The sequence below is a fragment of the Ictidomys tridecemlineatus genome, chromosome 1, assembly GCF_052094955.1.
Source record: "Ictidomys tridecemlineatus isolate mIctTri1 chromosome 1, mIctTri1.hap1, whole genome shotgun sequence".
Lineage (NCBI taxonomy): Eukaryota > Metazoa > Chordata > Mammalia > Rodentia > Sciuridae > Ictidomys > Ictidomys tridecemlineatus.
The window spans coordinates 206,018,159-206,042,289 of NC_135477.1; the positions used below are offsets into that span (position 1 = coordinate 206,018,159).

Sequence of the window (24,131 nt, forward strand, 5' to 3'; positions counted from 1 at the left end):
ACTCAATTTAGCTGATGAGAAAAGCAAGGCAAACAGGTCTGATCTCACTGTTCAGTAAGACCTAGCACCTAAGCCCCTCTAAATCCAAATCCCCTCAATCTAAAACCTACCGGGTTTCAGGGAACAGGAAAGTTTAAAAGTTCATGTCCATGCTAATGAAGGCATTACATCCCTTCAAACTAATCCCAATGTATGATTTATCTTTTTATTTTTTGAGACAGGATCTTGTTCTGTTGTCCAGGGAGGCTTCAAAGACCTGGGCCCAAGCAATGCTCCTGCCTGAGCCTCCTGTGTAGCTTGGACTACTAGTAAACAACATGGCACCCTGCTGATGATAGTTTGCTAAAGCTACCTGAACCAACTGACATTAGGCATATGAACCCACCCAAAAACATTCAGTTTTGGTGGATCTCAAAAGAAAATCTGTAAAGTCTCTTAACCTGGACATAGCCCACCAGGGCAGGATTCTGTCACCGTCTGGACATGTCTGACCTAGAGCTGATGTCTTGGATCCCATGATTGTCAACTCAGAAGTCCCAAGACTAGAGATTTCATTTTGATGTCCTTCTTAGTTAGTAAGAAATTAACTGTAGACCATTTATAGGATATTTATTGATGCTTATTCTCTCTCCTCTTCTGGAAGGTCACATTCAGTTTTGAGGAGACACCATCAAGTGGCCACCCAACTATACATTCTGTTAGCACACTACCCTCATATCTCCAGAGATGGCATTGAGTTCAGCCACAGATCTGAGCTGGGTAATTGGCTCCTTTCTGCCCCAGACCTACCTATATAGCTTCCCATCCTGACCCTTTACTCACCCCCTCCAGATCAATAGACAAGCAGTGAATACAGGAATGGCTCATCATGAACAATTCAATCACATTAGAAACTAGAAGAATTCTCAGTTCATCTAAAAGAAGAGTTCTTTAACAAATAATTCACAAAGAATTTTCTTTTTATTCAAGAACCTTTAAATCATTTCAGAGAGAAAGAACAAAATGAGGGATGATCACCACAGCCAAGACTTCAAAGTGCCTAGGCATTCAGGGCATATTCCCAGTGCATGAGTCCACAGGGGCAGTATGAGGGTCCCCAGTGGTGTATTTCAGGTTCCTTCTAGAGCTTTGGCTGAAGGGCATTGTACTGCAAGGCATCCTCAAGTTGAGATTCTTTTCCTTTCTGGGTTCCTCTGGGATGTAAGCCTCAGTTTTCAGCAGCTTCTGGGGACATCCTGGGCTCCAAAAGAAGGCCTGAGTGTGGGTTTGTTCAATTGTCCAGGCACTGGCACCTCCTGGGAAGTTCAAGACCCATTGGTCCCACTGACCATAGTGTTTGCAGATATTTGAGGTGACTAGAGCTCCTGAGAGGTTTCAGCCATTGGCTGCTGGATGGTCTTGAACTAGGTGCTGTTCCATCTTAACTCCGTGCTTCTGTGAAACAACACAGGCTGTTAGTGCACGACCTCAGTTCCCCAAAGACAGCTCCCTGCTCTTTGTAAGCCTAGTGAGGCAGTGGGCTTACTGGAAAATTCACATCTCTGCAGCTCTGGAGGCACTGGGAGGAGTGGCAGCTCAGTGAAGGAAAATTATCTGGGTTCAGGCCTAGGGGAATGCAGAGCTCTGGACAAGATCTCCTAAGAGTAAATGATCTCTAGGTTGACTGACAGACTGCCATAGCTTCAGCTTCCCTACCATGCCAAGGTGTGTGTGTACCTGGCCTAGGAAAAGGACCAACTCATTCAGTCTGGTATGGACTGAAGCTTTTCATAGTGTTCTGTCCAGTAGTTGACCTCAGAAGCAACACCCAATCATGTGGGAGGGACATTCATTTGTATCATACATTGATTGAAGTACCTCATAGGATTAAGGTGCAAGTGGACCAATCCTGAAAACATTTTGGAATTCCTTGGTTTTGATTGAATTAGGGAAAGGATGCGTGGATGAGGTAGGATAGAAGCGAGCCTCTAGTTCTTTCAAGTTTCAATTCACTCTACAAATTCTTTTTCTGTTTCAAATAAACATAGACAAATTAACCAGGCATGTTGGTGCACCTCTGTAATCCCAGCAGCTTGGGAGGTCAAGGCAGAAGAAGTTGAATTCAAAGCCAGCCTTAGCAAGGGCAAGGTGCAAAGCAACTCAGTGAGACTCTGTCTCTAAATAAAATACAAAAAAAAAAATTCAAAATCACTGTTCTAATTCTGCACTTAATTTTTGTTTGTTTTTTGATGATTCTCATGAATGAATATTAGGCTTTACCACTGAGCTTCCTCTCAGCCCTTTTTATCTTGTGTTTGAGACAAGATCTGGCTATACTGCCTAGGATGGCATCAAACATCTGTATTTCTTCCCTAAGTATCTTGCTTCTTTGGGATTGCCTGCAAGGGTCACTACACCTAGCTAGTTCTCCGCATATGGACTGGCTGGTTTTAGAGACCAGACTCAGTGGTGCTGGATCATACTCTTAAGACCATGGATATGCATACATTTGATGGCCTTGACAGATTCTCTGTGTTTCAAAAGTGAACACAAATACTTGAACCTCATGATTTGCAAGATTCTGTGGAGCTTTTTGTATCAAGACAATAGTGAACCATTTTCACACATAACCTCTAACAAGTTATAGAAAGAGGATTGATTCATTCTTCAGGAGATTATATTTTTAATTGATGTAAAAAGTTTCAGGGGACATACCCAATTGTATTTAGAAGAAATTTTAACATTTCCTTTTTTTTTTCTTTTTCTTTCTTTCGACTTTTTTTTTTTTTTTAAGTATCATTGGGTATTGACTCTAGGGCTTCATTCATGCTGGCCAGCACTCTACCACTAATCTGCACTCAAAGTCCTTATCTACAAGTTATTAAGATCTTTTTATGTACATTTCATCTGCTGCTTCAAATTCTGACATAGTAGCCTTTAATGTGCCTTAGCACACCCCAACTCTCCAATTTCCTGCAGTGGACATTCATATTGCTGCTGTCCACATAACCACACATAATTGTCTCTATGAACCTGTGGGAGAATTTCTCTAGAACAGGTGACGATTAATAAAACTGTTCCATAAAAGTGGATGACCTTAATTTTACCAATAATTGACAGATTGTTCTTTAAGGTGAAGCATTTATTTTCCAATAGTGATGTGCAGTACTGCATGCACATATTCCCCCAAAACACTTGGAATGACCCTGTATTCTGACATTTGCCAGGGGCTTTGTGGCTCTATAGAGGTTTGCTCTGGTGCTGATGGCTACCTGTCCAGTCTTTTCTAATTTCTGAAGCTCTGTCTATGGGCCAGTTGCTGTGTGATTTTTCAGAGACATTCTCTGATATTCAGTCTGAAATCTGCTTTTGCTTTTTGATCAGATTGCTAATTTTCTTTATCCCTTGTGCATAAACTATGTGTGTTCAGTGTGGGTTCCTAAAGACAGAAGGAATACAATCGTGCTATTATATTAGACTTTGTGCCTTGAGCTTATTGTAATCTCTTTCATTTTTGACAACCCCAGAAGAATGGATACAGAAAATAATACATTTCCTGTTGGGCTGGGGTTGTGACTCAGAGATACAGTGCTCACCTAACATGTGTGGGGCCCTGGGTTTGATTCTTAGCACCACATAAAGAGAAATAAAGAAAGGTATTGTGTCCATCTACAACTGAGAAAAAAAATATTTAAAAAATACATATTCTCCATAAAAAGAATATTTAAAATAGTTTTGATGTTCTTATAAGGTTAGTTTATATAATTTTTTCTTTGAGCAAATATACAGGTAAAAGAAAACATGTCTTTCAAAATTTCATCTAGATACTTTACAGGTTTTCTTCTGTGTAAGCCTTTCCATCAAGAAATACATTGTGTAACTAGAGACATTTGTACATTTTCTATATAGGTTAACTCATTACCACAGGGATCCAGAAACCAGAGGCAGACATTCTGCCTTCCAGGACCTCCTCTCCCTGGTTGGTATTTAACTGGATCTCAGTGACACCATTCTGAGAGATGCTAGTGTCTGAGAAAAGCTGTGCTGGTCAGGGACAGCCTTGTGGCTATCTTAGACACTGAAGACTCCAGGCCCTTCCTTAGGTAGATGCAGGATACAGATATTGTGCAAAGAGACACATTTCTCAGCTAAGGAACTCCTACCATCTCACACTTTGTTTCCTATACTTGGATATATTTGTTTGAGGCTAAAATTTGGGGCTCCTTTGCATCACCCTCGCTGGATACATTCCATACCTCTGTCCACCAAAGGAGACCATCTCTAAGGCTCTGATGAGAAGTCCACAGCACAGCTCAGATTCAGAGCTCTGTCTCCTACGGCTTGCAGCACTCTTCCATCCTCTCTTCTCTCTTCATTCTGTCTCCTGTTGATCAAGAGAACCAAATATTCATGAGAGCCTGTACAACAACATCAATTGCCTATTAGAAAGTAAACAAGGAGACTTTGGTAAGTGATGCATCTTACATTTTTCTGGAACAGAAGTAAAAACAAAATCCACCAATCTGAACACTCAGTACTCCTAGAACTCAGTGGTCATGGATCAGGGTAAAAAGTCTGCATGTCTCTGGGGAGCCTGTCTCTAGGACTATATGGATTTGACCAAGAGAAGCTGCCAGGTTAGGCGACTGTCTGGTTGCTTTGCAGCATGGCACTCTCCTGAGGATGAATTTGAGTTCTTTGGTGACATGGGCATAGGGTTCTGGAAAGGCAGGCAGGTAGAACTAGGGATGGTTCTATGGTGTACGGGTGCTAGGCAAGTGTCTGGGTGGAAGGAGACCAAATATAGCAGACCCCATGGCCTATATTTTAGGCTTTCCCACCAGGGTTCTCCCAGCTGAGGACAGAAGGGGGAACCACTTCCCAGAATCTTTTAAGCTCAGTGACAAAGGGAACTGGGATCTTACTGTCACTCTGTAGATTCCAGAGCCTGCTTGACACAGGAGTGATTGGTCCATGACTTTGGCCTCTAGATCTGAAGAAGCAGTGGCAGGGCTCAAAGAGGAGGGAATGAATTGAGTGGCTGCTCAGCATTTGTTTTTTACTGATGGCCTGCTTGAATGAACAATTTCAAGGTAGAGTTCATTATGTTGGGTGATGATGGTACTCTTGGCAGCAAATTGCTTCACAAGGTTGGGTCTGATGAACTTCAGTAGAAAAGCAATCATCTTTACTTTCCTGTATATCTAGGAAGAACAAATTTAAAAAAAAAAAGAAAAAAAGAAGAGAAATCTTCTTGGATGCAATTATAATAAATCTAATTGGTATGAGTAATTCATTAGATTAAGTAATTAATTAATTAGATTAAGCAGATTAAGGTTAAAATATTTTGCAAAGGCTTACTCAATATGAAACACCAGATTCTCTATTTCCTTTGTATATGTGAAATCCCATTATCACAGTGCTTCTTCAGGGCATGTGCCTTTGCTTCTACAAAGGCTTAATTCATTATCCCAAATCCAACCAAAGGCAATGCTGCAACCGAGTCCTTTGTAGAGAGTCCTGCTAGGAGAAAAGATGGAGATCAATTCTCCACTCTTGATTGGAATTCTCAGCTACCTGTTGTGTTTCTCTACTGATGAATTCCTAAATTATAAGGACTAAGGGGAATATAGAGGTGGGGTGGGGGGATGGAAATCTATACTCTTCAAATATCAAAAAAACAAATATGGTTCAGATTTAAATTCTTATCTCAACCTTTAATAGACTAAAATGTCATTATAAATTTAAAATTTTTAAGTCACAGCTGGTGGACATTATTCAATCTGTGAAGTGAGAACAAAATTCTTAATTTTGAAACTTATGTCTTAGGATTCTAAGAAACCATAGGTCAGTCCAGCATAGTTGTGTCACACACTTGTCATCACAGCAACTAGGAAGCTGAGGCAGAAGGAATGAAAGTCTGAAGTCAGGTGAGGGACTAAAGGAGACTCTCTCTCAAAATTATAAAAAGTCTGGAAATGTAGCTTTGTTCTAGGGACCTGGCTTCAATTTCCAGTACTGAAGAAGAAAAAAGGAAATATGAGTTAAGTAACAACAGTTCCTGAAACATAGTACAACAAATAACCTTTGTAAAGGTTTGATCATTCTTACATGATCATACAGCTTATTATCCTACAAGCATAACCCCAATGAAGAACAAAACCGTGGCTCTTTAAAACATTTCTCTAATGTAAAAGAATTTTTCATGTTTTACTACCAGAGCCCCTTTATTGGTATTTTCTTTCAGCCACAGAGCCTTCCTAAATGTCCCAGGCTTTCTAAAACTTGAATTTTTCCCACCTCAGGTTCCTTAATAGGTGTGATTACAGGTATGGCCCACTGTTGCAAGGTTACCAGAAATTGGTTATTAAAAAATTATCAGAAGCACACATATATTTACATCTTATAGAAACACCGGCCCCTCTGTTTAATGATCCTTCAATGTCATCAACTCTGCTTTATTATTCAATCAAGCATATTCAGAGAGCTTACTTCGCCAGTTGTTATGAAAAGAGCTACATGTATGGCATGTTCTCTCTCAAATGTAGAATTTTATAAACAAAATTTTACTTGAATGTAGAGTAAGGATTATTAGGGTCTAGGAAGGATTGAGGACAAGATGGAAGACAAGTTGGTGGAAGTGACCAGTGCCCTCGGTATGAATGAAGATACAACATGAACCCCTTCAATGTTTGTTGTAAATATGTCAATAGATACATTTTTAAACCAATACAAAAAAACAAAGATGAATAAAACTAATTCTTTTCTCTCCTTTGGGAACAGGTTCAGAATTCTGTAGTCCTTGAGTTCTACCTGGAAAGGGACCACAATGTGGGGGGAAATTCCCCACCTTGGGAAAGCCTTGAGCAAGCAAGAACAAATCCACTTACCTGAGGGTTGCTGAGAAGGATCCTTACAGTCACAGAAATGACTTCTATTGTGGATAGGATTGGAGGCTTCTGTATAAGCACCTATCAGGTCTTGGCATCCCCAAGCTACTGCAGATGAGATCCTAGTCCCATAAGATCAGTGCATGCAAAAGTACAGAAGGGAAGATGAGACTGTTGGACACCACATATGTCTCCCAGGGGCATTCCCACAGCTTTTTTTCTCTGAAACCCATTTCTATTTCAGATCCACTGCCATGGGCCACCAGCCCGACTCAGGAGCCCTGCAGATTCACACCTTCCTTGTTTGGGTTGGAAGGCACAAGGTGGAGTGGTGCCCACACTGAACCTGGAATATCCAGCTATAGTAGTGTCTTTGTGCAGGCACACTTTCCATCTGTGGCCTTCATATTCTAGACCTTTAAAAAGTTTTTCAGATTAAATCAGCCTTCTTTGGTATATAATAACAATGAGATTTGTATTAATGGATTATAGTAATTGTGAGTGATTTTCTAAAAATATTTATTTAGTTGTAGATGAACACACAGTATCTTTATGTATTTTTATGTGGTACAGAGAATTAAACCCAGTGCCTCACACATGTGAAGCAAGCACTTTACCACTGAGGTATAGCTTCAGCCCAGGGAATTTTTCTAAATGACATTTTATCCCCTCTTTAAATAAAAGAAAAAAAGTAAGTTATTTCATTAATTTAGTCGGTTAGTTGTAAAGCAGAAGAGAAAAACCCTCAGTGAATGGGAAAACAAAAGCCCCTTTTTTTGACATTTGCCTTTAGGTTAAGCCCCTACTTTTGTCTTGACATTTTCAAACTTAACCTCTTACCAGCACTAGCTTCTGACTTGGGCCCTGGCTACTATGCTATTCCTATAATTCAGATTCCTATAAGTGAGTTATCTTAGGTCTATCATATAAAGCATATCATTTTTTATGAAAAATTGACATTTTCCTTTTATCTTGTTTTATTCAGAGTGAGAAAACTAGAGGGAAATATGAAAGGCAAAAGGTAAAATATGAAATAGATGGTCTCCTCTCAAGAATGAAGGAACTGGCAGGGGTTGTAGTTCAGTGGTAGGGGGCTTGCCTACCATGTGTGAGGCACTGGGTTGGATTCTCAGCACCACAGAAAAAATAAATAAAATAAAGCTATTGTGTCCATCTAAAACTAAAAATTAAAAAAAAAAAAACGAAGGAACTTAAATTTGATTAACAATTAAAAGTGTTTGGATAAATTATCTGCACACTTCTTTTACTGTCATTAGATATAAAAAGACAGACTCTTGATCTTCCATTGTTTATTAATGTTCTAGATTTATGATAAGGTTTTTAGAAAATAGAAAAAAAATTTGTAACTCATTGCTTAAGAGATCCTGACAAATCGTAGAGTGTATTTATTAATCACTAAAGTCCACTGAAAATGAAAACAATGTTATTGAGATGTAAAAAAAGAATTTCACTACCTAAAATAAAACTTTCTTTTCCAGCAACATCAATACCCCAGAGTATATCCTAACATTTGAAAGGGTGGATGTTGGAGCATCATGGTGCCGAAGACCAGTGTGTCTCACTGATCCAAAGCAGAATCATGAGGCACAGGTTGTGTTATCTTGCCTGCCTAATGGCAAATTCCAACCACACTTATTCACACCTCACCAAGCAAAGGTCTTCACTTCTGTTCTTTTCAGTGGTTGCAGGTGTGCTGCCCCAGCCAGCAACAGGGTCCTGTTTGTGAATGAAAAACATATAAGGCTGTCTTAGCCTTCCCACTTTCTGCCCTGTGGGCCTGGGTTCCATTGGCTGTGGATTGTAGTCTAATGACTGCTGTGAGCCATTCCCTGCTGAGAGGCCTTCACCTAAGAGCAGGCTGGAACTGCACTCTCAGGCTCCCCACAGACCTACTGAATCAGAATCTCCTGTTAAAGTATGAAGAGGTGATTCCTTTTGGCAATGGAGTTTGAGGAGCACTCTGGGAGCTAAAGAATGATTTTCTAAGGGTGTGGATACTAGAATTAGACAGGCATGAGTGTAGATAGGTAAATCAAGTAAGGAATATCTAGAAGTCCAATTTTGAGTGAGTCTGAAAAGTGAGAGACTGTCCCTGAGGAATTTTATCAAAAATTTGCCCCAGCTCCAAACTGTTCTAAAAGTAAACAGTCCAAGAAAAATCCCTGCACTAAGGTTGTTAGGGTGTTTTTCTACTACTCCATCCTGCACTTCCCCTTCAGCCGACCTATTATCCACCTTTTGGACATCCCAAGAAGCATTCCATGGCCTAGTCATGTCCACAGGAAGGAGAAAAATAAGGGGGAAAAGAGGAAATCAAAGAAAGCCTAGGAAATATAAAACAGGCAAAGGGCAGGCCTGTGTTTCCCCTAGGGAGCCTCCAGGGCGCAGATCCCAGCCCATTGAACTCCATTCCAGGGGAGAGGATCCACCAGGCAGGGACCTAAACCCAAGCAGGGCCAAAGGAGTGCCCTGGGTGTGGAAAGGCTGCCAGAACCAGCATGAAGCTGGGTGGCTGGCTGGGAGAGGTCCAGGGGACACACTGGAGGAGACCTGACTAGGGAGCCATGCCACCTAGGCGAAGGAGCAGGCAGAGAGCACAAGGGGAGAGAGGGAAGGGGAGGTATGGCATCGCGAGGAGGAGGAACCTGTGGAGGAGGAGGAGGAGGAGGAGGAGGAGGAAGAGGAGGAGGAGGAGGAGGAGGAGAGAGTGGAATGGGGTGGGGGGGCGCGAGGGGCACCGAGGGGAGCGCGCGTGGTAGGGGGCCCAAGCAAGGGGCCCCCGGTTTGACCCGACGACCCAGAGCGACGCCACCCGACGCCACGGCACGCCACGCGACACGAGGACGAACCCGAGCTCACGGGCCCAGCCCAGGAGCCAGGCCCCAGGACTGGAGCTTAAAGCTCCATGGTTAGGGAGGGCTGGCTTGGGTTAGGGGCAGCAGGCAAGGCGAGAGGGCAGGGGAGGGAAGGGAGGGGATCGCGCAGGCCAAGGTCAGCGCAGCGCCCACGTCCACTACCAGGTGTCAGGCTGCGGGCAGTCAAGGGGGCCCAGGTGAGGGGCAGGCCTGTGTTTCCCCTAGGAAGCCTCCAGGGCTCAGAGGCCAGCCCATTGCACTCCATTCCAGGGGAGTAGATCCTCGAGCCAGGGACCTGGACCCAAGCAGGGCCAAACGAGGGCACTGGGTGTGGAAAGGCTGCCAGGGCCAGCATGAAGCTGGGTGGCTGGCTGGGAGGGGTCCCGGGACCCACTGGAGGAGACCGGACTAGGGAGCCACCCACCTAAGCCAAGGAGCAGGCAGAGAGCACAAGGGGAGAGAGGGAAGGGGAGGTATGGCATCGCGAGGAGGAGGAACCTGTGGAGGAGGAGGAGGAGGAGGAGGAGTAGGACAGGAAGAGGAGGAGAAGGAGGAGGAGAAGAGAGTGGAATGGGGTGGGGGGGCGCAAGGGGCACCGAGGGGAGCGCGCGCGGTAGGGGGCCCAAGCAAGGGGCCCCCGGTTTGACCCGACGACCCGGAGCGACGCCACCCGACGCCACGACACGCCACGCGACACGAGGACGAACCCGCGCTCAGGGGCCCGGCCCAGGAGCCAGGCCCCAGGACTGGAGCTTAAAGCTCCATGGTTAGTGAGGGCTGGCTTGGGTTAGGGACAGCAGGCAAGGCGAGAGGGCAGGGGAGGGAAGGGAGGGGATCGCGCAGGCCAAGGTCAGCGCAGCGCCCAGGTCCATTGCCAGGTGTCAGGCTGCGGGCAGTCAAGGGGGCCCAGGCGAGGGGCAGGCCTGTGTTTCCCCTAGGGAGCCTCCAGGGCGCAGAGGCCAGCCCATTGCACTCCATTCCAGGGGAGTAGATCCTCGAGCCAGGGACCTGGACCCAAGCAGGGCCAAACGAGGGTCCTGGGTGTGGAAAGGCTGCCAGGGCCAGCATGAAGCTGGGTGGCTGGCTGGGAGGGGTCCCGGGACCCACTGGAGAAGACCGGACTAGGGAGCCACGCCACCTAGGCCAAGGAGCAGGCAGAGAGCACAAGGGGAGAGAGGGAAGGGGAGGTATGGCATCGCGAGGAGGAGGAACCTGTGGAGGAGGAGGAGGAGGAGGAGGAGGAGGAGGAGGAGTAGGACAGGAGGAGGAGGAGGAGGAGGAGGAGGAGGAGGAGGAGAGAGTGGAATGGGGTGGGGGGCGCAAGGGGCACCGAGGGGAGCGCGCGCGGTAGGGGGCCCAAGCAAGGGGCCCCCGGTTTGACCCGACGACCCGGAGCGACGCCACCCGACGCCACGGCACGCCACGCGACACGAGGACGAACCCGCGCTCAGGGGCCCGGCCCAGGAGCCAGGCCCCAGGACTGGAGCTTAAAGCTCCATGGTTAGGGAGGGCTGCCTTGGGTTAGAGGAAGCAGGCAAGGCGAGAGGGTAGGGGAGGGAAGGGAGGGGATCCGGAAGGCCAAGGTCAGCGCAGCACCCAAGTCCACTGACAGGTGTCAGGCTGCGGGTAGCCAAGGGGGCCCAGGCGAGGGGCAGGGCTGTGTTTCTTCTAGGGAGCCTCCAGGGCGCAGAGGCCAGCCCATTGCACTCCATTCCAGGGGAGTAGATCCTCAAGGCAGGGACCTGGACCCAAGCAGGGCCAAACGAGGGCCCTGGGTGTGGAAAGGCTGCCAGCGCTAGCATGAAGCTGGGTGGCTGGCTGGGAGGGGTCCCTGGACCCACTGGAGGAGACCGGACTAGGGAGCCACGCCACCTAGGCCAAGGAGCAGGCAGAGAGCACAAGGGGAGAGAGGGAAGGGGAGGTATGGCGTCGCGAGGAGGAGGAACCTGAGGAGGAGGAGGAGGAAATAGTTGAATGGGATGGGGGGCGCGAGAGGCACCGAGGGGAGCGCGCGGTAGGGGGCCCTAGCAATGGGCCCGGGGTTTGACCCGAGGACCCGGAGCGATGCCACCCGACGCCACGGCACGCCACGCGACAGGAGGATGAACCCGTGCTCAGGGGCCCGGCCCAGGGGCCAGGCCCCAGGACTGGAGCTTAAAGCTCCATGGTTAGGGAGGGCTTGCTTGGGTTAGGGGCAGCAGGCAAGGCGAGAGGGCAGGGCAGGGGAGGGAAGGGAGGGGATCGCGCAGGCCAAGGTCAGCGCAGGGCCAATGTCCACTGCCAGGTGTCAGGCTCTTGGCAGCCAAGGGGGCCCAGGCGAGGGGCAGGGCTGTGTTTCTCCTAGGGAGCCTCCAGTTCGCAGAGGCCAGCCCATTGCACTCCTCTGCAATCCAGGGTGTAGATCCTCCAGACATGGACCTGGACAAAAGCAGGGCCAAAGGAGGGTCTTTGGTGTGGAAAGGCTGCCAGGGTCAGCATGAAGCTGCGTGGCTGGCTGGGGGGGGTCCCAGGACCCATTGGAAGAGCCAGGGCTAGGGAGTCAGGTAAAGGAGTCCAAGGAGCAGGGAGAGATTGCAAGGTCAAAGAGTGTAGGGGAGGATGTGGCGGGGCCAGGAAGAGGAAAGAGTGGAGTTGTGTGAAGGTCAGTTGCCCAAGAGCACCTAGGGGATCACATGTAGGATCCCAAGCAAGAGGCTTTTGGTTTGACTGAAGGACATAGAGTGAGGCCACCCTAAGGCACAGGATGCCATGCAACATGACAGGACGCCCTATGAACAAGTGCTCAGGGGCCATGCCTAGGAGCCAGGCCCTGGGACTGGAGCTTAAAGCGCCATTTTTAGGGAGTGCTGGCTTTGGTTAGGGGCAGCAGGCAAGGCAAGAGGGCTGGTGAGGGAAGGTCAGTGTATAGCCCAGGTCCACTTCCAGGTGTGAGTTTTCAGGCAGCCAAGGGGGCCCAGGAGAGGGGCAGGGCTGTGTTTCCCATAGGCAGTCTTCAGTGGCTGAGGCCAGCCTTTTGCACTCCTCTGCAATCCAGGGGAGTAGAACCTAAAGTCTGAGGTGAGATCTAGAGCCCAGAAGGGCCAAGAATGGCCCTGGGTGTGGATAGGCTGCCACAGCCAGCATGAAGCTTGGTGTCTGGGTGGGATGTGACCTGGGACCCATGGAAAAGCCCAGGATGGGGACAATCAGGTTGACCGAAGGCTCCAGGCAGTGCAGCGATCCCACAGCACCAGGGCAACATAGGGGAGGCCCAAAAAGAGATGCCAGCAATGGGCCTGAGATCCACAGATGGGGACAGGGCCAGGGTCCTGGAGATGAGTGGTCTGGGGCTACAGCAAGGAGCCAGGCCCACGTCTGGAAAGCCACTTACCAGGGCCCCCATCAGGCCCAGGGGATGGGAGGAAGGGAGTGGAGAGAGTGGAGTAGGTGGCGCAGGGGGGAGGAAGTCTCAAGGCCCAGGTCCACCTCAGGCTGTCTGGGGTCCTGGAGCATGGTCACAGGTCTGAGAAAGAGGATGTCTTAATTGTCTCAACTAAGGGGCCCAGGCATTGTCCCAAGACTATGTATCTAAGGAAAGGGTCTTGTCATCTAGACAAGGATGGGAATCTATGGCCATCAAAGTTGTACACAATGACATCGTAATTTTGTGAGGCCAAGTTTTTAAGACCAGGCAGTAAACATGTGGCAATGGGATAATGGCACAGGACTGGTGCAGGGAATATGAAAAAGGAATTTAAACGGGTCCAAAACAAGAAATCTAGGCAACAAGTGTAAGGAGCCAGTAACACCAAGAGGAAGAGATGCTGGGCATGGGGGGAGGGGGGGCTTATGTAGTATCTATCTGCACCTTCTCCGGAAAAAGGCCACAACTCTTGCATTGCCCAGCCACATCCCCATATCCAGTGCTCACACTGGCACTGTTCAGCTGGATCTTATTTCCTGCAAACATACCTACTGTGCACGTATGGCCTTTCCTCATAACCCTATTTCTCACACTTTCATGGTAGAGCTGAGAAGCCTGATTACCTGTGATGTTTCAAGCTCTGCTGGTGTGTCCAGTGTTCAGCCCCAGGTGTGACAGGAGCCCAGCAGTTCCATGACAATCCAATCTCAGCAAACCAAAAGTTCTAGGCAACCCCTACCCCGACCCCACCCCACCAGTATAAAAAGGAAGGATACTTACCATCTGAAGCAAGGAGATCTGGCTTAGCCACCAGTATAGCCCCTCAAGATGGAAAGGGCTTCTTCCTCATCATTTCAGTCACATGATTCTCACACATCAGGTACTGGCCAGGAATGGGTCAAACTGGCCCTTCCTGGAAGTCTGACATGCGAGACTTCCAGGAGCACGTCTTCTCCTCAAACCTCAGTTTGTTTGTGTGAGAATAATGCAAACCCATAAAAAATACTGAACTGTTGACAAAAGTTTTACCTCTGTGGTCCCAGTTACAGCCACATATGACATAACATTTCAGTCAATGAAGATCAGTTTATAAGTTGGTCCCATCAGACTAGATAGCCTAGTGATGTAGCCATCTTACTTTATGTGAGTACATACTCTGATGTTTGCAAATGGACAAAATTACCTCAGGATGCATTTGTCAGAAAACATTCCATCATAGAGCAACACCTTAAGTGGATGCCTGTGAACAAGCATCATTTTGTTCCTTTATATAAATTACTCTTACTTATATGCCTTATAATTAAAATTGTCTATTGTGCTCCAAAGAGAGGCTAAGGTAGAAAAGCTGCCTAAAATTTTACAGCCTGCTGCCTAAAGCTAGGAGTGTCAATCAGTGATTGCTTGCCTAGCTTGTACCAGGCCCTGGTTTTTAATCACGAGAACAAAACAAGTCCTAGAGCCTTAGTCTTCTAATTCCACCAACAATATGGGGCCACCAAACCAGAACAAATTCAAGTGAATTTGCTCTTTCTCATCTCAGATATGTATTTCTCTATGGTGAACATGTCAATCCTGTGTTGACTTCATAGGATGAATTCCCCTGCTGTAACCCTGCCTGTAATAACCTCCCTCATGTCTGCTCTTTATTGAGTCTGGGTTTCTTCTGATACTCTAGATACTTGGACAATACAAAGTCATACAACAAATTACATCATGAAACTCAGTTATAACAACTACATTATGCTAAAATAGAACCAATAATACAATCTGTTACTGTTTTGAATCTGGAAAGCCCATGGTTAAGGCAATGCCACCATGTTCCAGAGGTGAATGTTCATGAGAGTTCTGACATTACCAGTGGGTTGATCTATTAGTTGGCTTAATAATTTAAAGGGACCACAGTGAGGTGGTGAAAAGTATAGGCATATGGGGCATGAATGGAGGAAGTAAGTCATTATGGGTTTGGCCTTGAGGATAGTATTTGTCCTTGGCCCCTTCCTCTTCTACCCTGGTTCCCCACAGCCAAGAGCTGAGCAGCTTTCTCTACCATACTCTCTGCCATGATATTCTGCCTCATTTGGGTGCCAGATCAATTGTGCTAATTGACCATGACCGAATCCACTGAAACCATGAACCAAAATAAACTGTTCTTTCTCCAAGTTGTTCTTGTTTAGGTTATTTTGATCACAGCCATGAAAAACTGACATAGCATCTTTATATCTTTTTTACAATTTTTTTTACTTTTCAATGGACCTTTATTTTAATTATTGATATGTGGTGCTGAGAATCAAACCCAGTGCCTCACACATGCTAGGCAAGTACTCTGCCGCTGAGCCACAACCTCAGCCCTGAAGTTATTCTTAAAAATATTTATCAAATATATAAAACCTCAATCATATAACCACAAATATTGACTTAATAAAATTATTAGATACAACACCAGAAATGTACCACTTGCCTGAGACTGTGTTCCTCACAATTAATATCCTGGAGGCTTCAACCTATAGGAACTTGATGACAAGTATCAATACAAAAGTATTTTAATTTTTTAAATACATAACTGAAATTACCATTAATTTTAAAATAAAGGCACTTGGCTTATTTTTCTATGAAATGTTTATACTGAAAATATAAATGTTCCTCCCGGTAAGAAAATGTCCACCAAGTGGCTAAAAACATGAACCAATAACAAATGTATTCCTTAAGTACATCTTATCTTCATTTTTCTTGGAAAACCTATATTCAATCATTTGAGTTAATAGTCAATGGAAACTAAAGTTGATCATTCCCTTCCATCTTATAGAAGATAACACTCAACTATTACTAACACTTAAGCATAAAAACCAAAGTTCCTGAGCACTATAACTATATGGAATACAACTATTTTACTTCATTTCGCAAATGTTGCTGGTACTTAACCATGTGCCAGACATTACAAATAACTTCTACTGAATTTCCATTACACTCCTCACATGGGTCCATTATTTCTATCATTTTTGAAAACACACAAATTACCAAAATATTTATAACTCCCATATCAATATCATGCGGTCAATGCCCACAGGTCAAGTTCAAACTCCAAAGCAAGACAGACTACCAAGAAACCCACCAAGGGGCCTGAAACAAGAAAGAGGGTCCACCTGGTTGCAGCTCAGTGGGCCAGGACACCTAACACCACTTCCCTTCTAATTCCCTCTTCCAGACCCACTTTGCACCCATCCACACAGCCCTGTGTGCATTTTCAGCAGCACTGACCCTAGGACTTTGTCCAGCAGCTTCTTCACCTCAGTACTCACAGTTTTTAGAGACCAGGAAAGGCACTGGCTGCAGCTGGGGAGATGCAGGAAGGAGGTGTGAAAAGTCCAGTTTCACTTGAAGTGTCAAAGCTGAAGGACAAATGCAAGAGCTCATGGATGGGAAGAATCTCAATATCCAATGTACTATCCACTACTTCCTCTTAATCCTCCTCAACTTTGTAACTTACTGCATCATCCACTAATTTCTTTCCTATTGCCAATCTCTCCCCCACTAGAACATATACCCTGTTAAGGGCAGCATTTTTCCTGATAAGGAAAATACTGAAGCAAGGTCTCTGCAGTCTAATTGAAAAAGATCATGTTATGATTTGGACATAAAGTGAAAACTGTTAATGCAGAACTATTCAAAAGTAAAATGATTAAACTTAGAGCTGTGACCTAAATCAGTTCATCTTATTTTGAATAGAGTAATTGGGTGGTAATCATACACAGGTGGGGTGTGATTGAAGGAAGTGGGTCACTGGGTACCTATCTGGAATGGGTCCATATTCTCTATGGCCTCTTCCCCTTCCCCTCTTTCTGTCTCCTGGCCAACAATCAATGGGGCAGCACTCCTCCATCATGCCCTTCCACCATGACATTCTGCCTCATTTTGGGCCCAGAGCAATGGAGTACGTTCACCATGTACTGAACCTCTGAAACTAGTTCTCTTGTCATGTACTTTGTAGTTAGTGATAAAAACCTGACTAACACAGGCCACAAGCCTTGACTAGGGGAGGTGAAAGATAAAGGAATGCACAGACTAGAAAATGCCTCCTTGGAGGGCCAACCAGTAAATAATTCTGCCTTGTAGGTCATCCAGTATGCTCCACTGCTCAACTCTGCTCCTGTGCCAAGAAAGCAGCCATGACTGTGTTCCAGTGAAACCTTACTTAGAAAAACAAGTGGCAGGCCAAATTTGATGCACAAAAAAACCATTTCCTAAATGAAGTAAAGTTCAAGTACACAGAAAAATGCCATGATTGGGTTGGGTGGATTGGTCAAACAGAAACAACAATGGCAGAGGTTTTAACAAGTCTAACAGTGACACAAAATCCTGAAAATAATGCCCCAGGCTGGGAGTGGTGGCTCCTACCTGTAATTCCAGCAGCTCAGGAAGCTAAGGCAGGAGGATTCTGAGTTCAATGCCAGCCTCAGCAACTTACCGAAGCCCTAAGCAATTTAATGAGACCCCTGTATCTATGTAAAATATTAAAAAAAGTGTTGGGTAGGTGACTTGGTAGTTAAGCACCACTGGGTTCAATCCTCAGTAACTAAAAAATAAATAAATAAATAAAAGAGGCCACATTGTCAGCTAGAGACAAGACCACAAATGTAAACATTAAGAACCTGAATATAACCTGAATCTAATATCGACCTCACAGCCTCAGGAACATATCTTGTAAGGTCAACACCCACTTAAGAGTTTAACACGGGTACAACTGAATTTTATAACCAGCCTCATGGTGGAGCTAAAGGACACAAGCTTTCAGGGACCAGACAAGAGTACTGAAGAACATTTCTACTACCTGATGGTACCTGCACCAATTACACAAAGTAGAAAATAAGAAAGAAAGAAAGAAAGAAAGAAAGAAAGAAAGAAAGAAAGAAAGAAAGAAAGAAAGAAAGAAAGAAAGAAAGAAAGAAAAGAAAGAAAGAAAATTAAAATTCATCATTTCTCATTCTCATGAAAATCATTAGAAAAATCACTGAATCAGCAATAACCTCATATAAAAGTCCCTTTCAGGGCTGGGATACAGCTCAGTTGATAGAGGGCTTACCTTGCATGCACACTGCTTTGGGTTCATTTCCCAGCACCACCACCAAAAATACAAAACAAAAAAAAAAGTCTTCCTTTCACAACAGACATAAAATATTTAAATCCTCAGGAACAAACAACATAAAAAGTATGCAGATCGGGGCTGGGATTGTGGCTCAGTAGTAGCGCACTTGCCTAGCAGCAGCAGAACCCGGGTTTAATCTCAGCACCACATGAAAAAAAAATAAGGCATTTTGTTGTATCCATCTATACCTAAAAACTAAATACTAAAAAAAAATATGCAGAGCCAAACTTCAGTAAGGGGCACATGTGGTGACTGCAGGGACCACATGCCCTGCATGGGTCAAAAAAACATTAATTTTGGAAACAAGATGTCATAATGAATGTTAATTTTAATCAATATCACAAACTTTGGGAGTAAGATAAAGTTGTTGGAAAATATATTTAAAGAGGTATGGGGAAGGAGGCCAAACTTGTAATGACTTGCTGTGATATGTGGGAAGCCAGAGTGAATGCTTTGTCTATTTCTGGACACCACAGTCCTGTAGGAAAAGCAACCACACTTTTTTTGGTTGGAAGGGGGTGGTGAGGGCAGTGCTGAGGATGGAACCCAGGGTCATTCTATCATGGAGCAACACTTGTGGCCATTTTGATTTTGAAACAGCATTTTGTAAGTTGCTGAGGCTGGCTTCCTACTTGCAAACCTGCTGCTTAAGCCTTCCCAGTCACTAGAATTATAGGCATGGGCCACCAGTCCAGTCAGGTTCTTCTTCTAAGAAATCATTTTCTCCACCCTCTTACTCCTTAAAGCTCCTGGGTAGCCTTTTCAGACTCCAGAATTACAAAGGCTTGGAATAATGGCATCTTCTGTCCACCTGTTCATGGGTTGAGCCTGGAACCAGGGCAGAGGGTGGCTTGCTTTTGGTTCTAGGCCATATGTTATGTAACTATGAAATATTTCTAAATACTTCTAAAAGTTTGATGTTTGGGAGAGTTTTCCCTCCTTGCTAGAGCATGATGTGTTGCCAGACCTTATATGTCCCATCAGACTCCCCATGTGTCAGCCACTGATCTAAACTGCTGAGCTTCAGAAAATATCTCAACTTCAGAGTTTTGACATACACCCTGAGAGCTTAGGTTAAGGTAGCGCCACCTCTGTCATGTGAAAGACCATGATATTTCTCTGAAAGCCTAGAGCCAAGAAGTGACAAGGCTCATCAGCTGCGAATTAATCTCAGAAGCCTCATCCACCAATACCACCTGCTATCAACTAGCAATTAGAGACCTTACCTGTTATCCTGACTGTCCACCAAGGTGGTCAAGCTGGCTTCTCCAAGAACTGCTCCTGTACAGGAAAATCTCAGCTTCAAGGACACTTTACTTTTCACAAAGCCTGTTTCCATATTAATTGAACAAGTGGGCTTTAAGAATTTTGGAAACAATTCATATGTGGTTAAAGTACTTCATCTATCTGCTGTATTCTAGGAAGATTTTTCACATTATTCTCTCCCCTCTGAGCATGTAAACCTACACAACAATTGTCATTCTATTTCAATAAACTCTGATTCAGCAAATCATCTCCTCATTTCTGTCATATACAACAACTGGCTGCCAGCAGGATTTCATAATCCATAGAGGTAAATGATATAACAAGGTTCAAATTTTAATTTCAATGAAAGCATAGAAAATAGAAATTGCATAGCATTCTTCTTCATGCTTAATATTCCACTGAATTTTCAACTTTGATGACCTGGGAATAATTCATAAAACTGGCACAGACTATAAGAATTCTGTGCCATGCTCACAAACACTTCTGTCAAATTAGTTGAGTAGCATAAAGCTGTTTTCACTATAACTTGTGATATATGCACTACTCAGTACCTTAAGATGATGGCATAATTGTTTTGGTTTTTTTTTTTTTGTTTGTTTTTGACCAGTAAGTATATAAAGGTAAATGAGTAAATTACTATTCTTAGTCTTTTCATTTTGAAATTTTGAAACTATTCTCTATCCTAAAAAGCTAGAAAATTTTAATTACTTATATATTTAGGTAACAGGAGTTTAACCTAGAGGAACTCAATCACTGAGCCACATCCCCAGCCCTACTTTGTGTTTTATTTAGAGATGGGGTTTCACCAGGTGTTTAGGACATTGATAAGTTGCAAAAGATGGCTTTGAAGTCATGATCCTACTGCTTTAGGCCCTTGAGCTGCTGAGTTTATGGGCATGCACCACGACACCCAACTAAGTTACCAATTTTAAATACATGATATACATAAAACAATAGGTTGGAAGCCAGGAAGGGTTGTATGTGCATGCAATCCCAGTGAGGTGGGAATCTGAGGCAGCAGGATCACAAGTTTGAGGCCAGCTAGGAAACTTAGTGAAACCCTGTCTCAAAAGCAAATTTAAAATAACTGGGGCTATAGTTCCTTAGTATAGCACCCATATACCCCCAGTCCAGAAAATTAAGGTATGAAGATATCCACTATCTATACCTAGTAAATTAAAGACAAACAATTTCAGATCACACAGATGGTTCAACTAGGACCTGTCTACATCTCAGAACAAGGCTTCTGTATGCGTTTTACAAGTATCTTTTCAGGTTTAAGACCTCAAGAATACACACTGCCTTTTATGAAAACTCAAACAACTGAGTGTTGTGAAGGTACATATCTCACAAGAAAAATTAACATACTCATGGGCTGATGATGAAATTTCCACATTCTTTATAGTCCTACTGCCACAGTCTCTATCAAATGCTTTAATACCTTGCTTAAATAAAAGCTTCAATTTCTTACTAAACCCTTAAAACAGAGACAAAAACCAAAGTTATTTAGCAAGCTATAAAATCATTAAAAAAAATGGAAAACCCCTGCCCCTTGTAATCCCAGCAACATGGAATGCTGAGGCAAGAGGAAAGCAAGTTCAAACCCAGCCTCAGCAACTCACAAAAGCCTTAAGCAACTCACTGAGACCCTAAGCAACTCACCAAAGTACTGTCTCTAAATAAAATATAAGAAACTGGCTGGGGATGTGATGCAGTTCCTCTGGGTTCAATCTCCAGTACCAAAACCAATCAAACAAACAAAGATATACATACAATAGCAACACTCCTGTGAAAACATTACTACCAGCAAGGATCACCAATACATCTTATTATACAGAGATCACCACTGATTATCCTAAACACTTGAAAAGTCTTAATTAAAAACAGGAAAAGGCTGGGGTTGTGGCTCAGTGGTAGTGAGCTTGCCTGGCAGGTGAGGTACTGGGTTGGATTCTCAGCATCACATATAAATAAATAAATTTTTAAAAATGTCCATTCACAAATAAATATATACTAAAAACAAACAAAAAACATGAAAGCTAGGCACAGTGGTAACCATCTGTAATTCCCTCTCAGACACTGGGAGAATAAGGAAGAAAGACAGAAATTTAGTGAGCAGTCTGGGCAATTTAGGCCTATTGCCAGAATAAGCAATAAAACCTGCTATCGCTAAGCCAGGTGAGGTAGTACAAACCTAAGTGCCAGTGGCTCCAGAAGCTGAGGCAGGAGGATTAACAATTCAAAGCCAGTTTCACCCATTTAACTAGTCAGTAAGCAAATCAGTGAGACTATCTGTAAAAAAAAAATATTTAAAAAGGGTTGGGGATGTGATTCAGTGCTTAAGTGCCCAGGGGTTCAATGCCCTGTACATAACAAAACAAAAAATCTCAATGGCTGTAGCTCAGTAGTAAAACTCCCCTGGATTCAATCCCCAGTATCAAACACACACACATACACACACATACATACACACACACACACACACACACACACACCCCACAAGAGAATGAATATCCAACTTGTTTATGAAGTACACACATTTCTAGCAACTCTCTAAAGTGAGGAAGGAGGAATCAAAGTTTGAAACCAGTCTTAGCAACTGAGGGCTACACTGTCTTAAAATAGCAAGCAAAAAAGGGCTGGGAGTGAGGCTCAGAGGCAGAGCACTCACCTGGCATGTGTGAGGCACTAGGTTCGATCCTCAGCATCACATAAATAAAATAAAGTTTGCTGCAGTCTGGCTGCGGCAAAATAACCGGAGGGTGACGAACAACTTGTGTAAGTTGATACAGCAGGACAGAAAGCCGTTTATTGTAGGATTACAGAGGTATTTATCCATTTTGCACAGCTTATCTTAATTAGTATAAACTAGATACATCAGTCAACAATAAGGAATCTCCACACTTAAAGGCTCGCTTTTGTTACTTCTCAAACCACTCCCTCTGGCATTTTGCCAGGCACCATCCAGACTTGTTTAGGAACTCTAACATTCCCCTGGCAAATTACCAGGTGTTATTTTGACTTGTTTACAGACTCTAACAAAAGTTATTGTGTTCACTTATAATTTTTTTAAAAAATTAAAAATAAAATAAATAGAAAGCAAAAAGGACTTGAATGTAGCTTAGTTACAGAGAATATCTGTGTTCTACCCCTAAATCCCTACAGGAAAAAAAGGAATGTTGGCCCATAAGTGCAGCTCTGAATTCAACCCTCACTCCCGCCAAAAACAGAGTACATATATTATTATTCATTAAATTGCTTAAGTGGGCTGGGGTTGTAACTCATTGGAAGAGTGCTTGCCTAGCATATGTGAGGCAATGGGTTTGATCTTCAGCATCACATAAAAATATACAAAAACAAGACAGAGGTATTGTGTCCATGTATAATCTAAAAAAATATTAAAAGACCTTGTTTGAGTTATAAAAATACTAGAAAACAAATATCTTTACAAACAAGAATACCCAGTTAGAACACAATGGGGGAAGACTCATAAGGAATAGACATGTTGGTGGTTCGTGCCTCCCTGCATGGGAACACTAGACACTTAACCCAAGGCCTCCACACATGCTCAACATTCACGCTATACCTCAGCACATAAATCAGCAATTGTTAAAAATATATAACCCCTAGGAATAAACTCACATGCAAACTCTACAATTATAAAACTGCAAAACTTTTCTGAAATTAGAAAAAAAAAATCACCCAACTGGAGTCAAAATTCTATTTGGATGAAAATCATAAGAAACACAAAAGCCTAAACATGGAACCAGAAGAAACCAGCCCGAAGTCCCACCTGCTCAGAAAGCTGAGACAGAAGGACAACTTGAGCCCCAAACTTTATCGCTAGCCTGCACAACATAGGAAGACCCTCTGGAAGAAAGGAAGGAAGGAAGAAAGAAAACAAGCAACAAATATGAAATAACTCTACTCCGGAGCTGAGGCCAAGGAGGAAAAGTTTCAGGCTAGCCTGCTTCTAAATAAAAAATGAAAAGGGCCAGGGATAAAGCTCAGTGGTATATCACCCCTGGGTCAATTCCCTAGTTCCAGAAAATAATAATAATAATAAAAAAACCATAAGACAGTTCACAAAGAATTGGACAGGCTGGCATAGTGGCACATATGAGCTTGGGAGGATGAGGCAGGAGGAGCACAAATTCAAAATCAGCGTCAGCAATTTAGTGAAGCCTTAAGCAACTCAGCAAGACCCTCTCTCTAAATAAAAATAAAAAAACTGGCTGAGGATGTGGCTCAGTGGTTAAACTCCCCTGGGTTCAATCCCCAGTATCAAACACACACACACAAACACAACACAATGAATGTCCAGCTGTTAAAGAGGTACACTCCTTTAATTAATCCCAGCAACTCTGCAAAATAAGGAAAGAGGAACCAAATTTGAAGCCAGCCTTGGTAAATGAGGAAGCCACTGTCTTAAAATAAAAAGTAAAAAGGGCTTGGGATTTAGCACAGTGGCAGACAAAATCTGGATTCAATCCCTAAACTACCAACTTAAAAAAAGAGTTGGCTGATGAGAGCAGCTCTGAATTTAATCCCCAGTTCCGCAAAAAATAGAGCCTGTA

At 44.0% G+C, this 24,131-nt stretch overlaps 1 long non-coding RNA gene across 8 annotated transcripts; it reads right to left on the reverse strand.

Moving 5' to 3' along the window:
• Nucleotides 1–941: 941 nt before the first annotated feature.
• LOC144364956 (uncharacterized) lies at nt 942–21,837 on the reverse strand. Of its 8 annotated transcripts, none has more exons than XR_013423145.1 (9): nt 21,749–21,837; nt 19,515–19,569; nt 13,929–16,534; nt 8,538–8,606; nt 6,870–6,991; nt 5,341–5,499; nt 4,905–5,183; nt 4,236–4,363; nt 942–1,434 (listed from the first exon to the last, which is right to left on the reverse strand). It is a non-coding gene; the product is annotated as an uncharacterized LOC144364956 (long non-coding RNA). The 8 variants fall into 8 exon arrangements; XR_013423144.1 differs by lacking the exon at nt 21,749–21,837 and having other exon boundaries at nt 13,929–15,658; nt 16,445–16,534; nt 19,515–19,644; XR_013423143.1 differs by lacking the exon at nt 21,749–21,837 and having other exon boundaries at nt 19,515–19,650.
• Between the last annotated feature and the right edge of the window lie 2,294 nt (nt 21,838–24,131).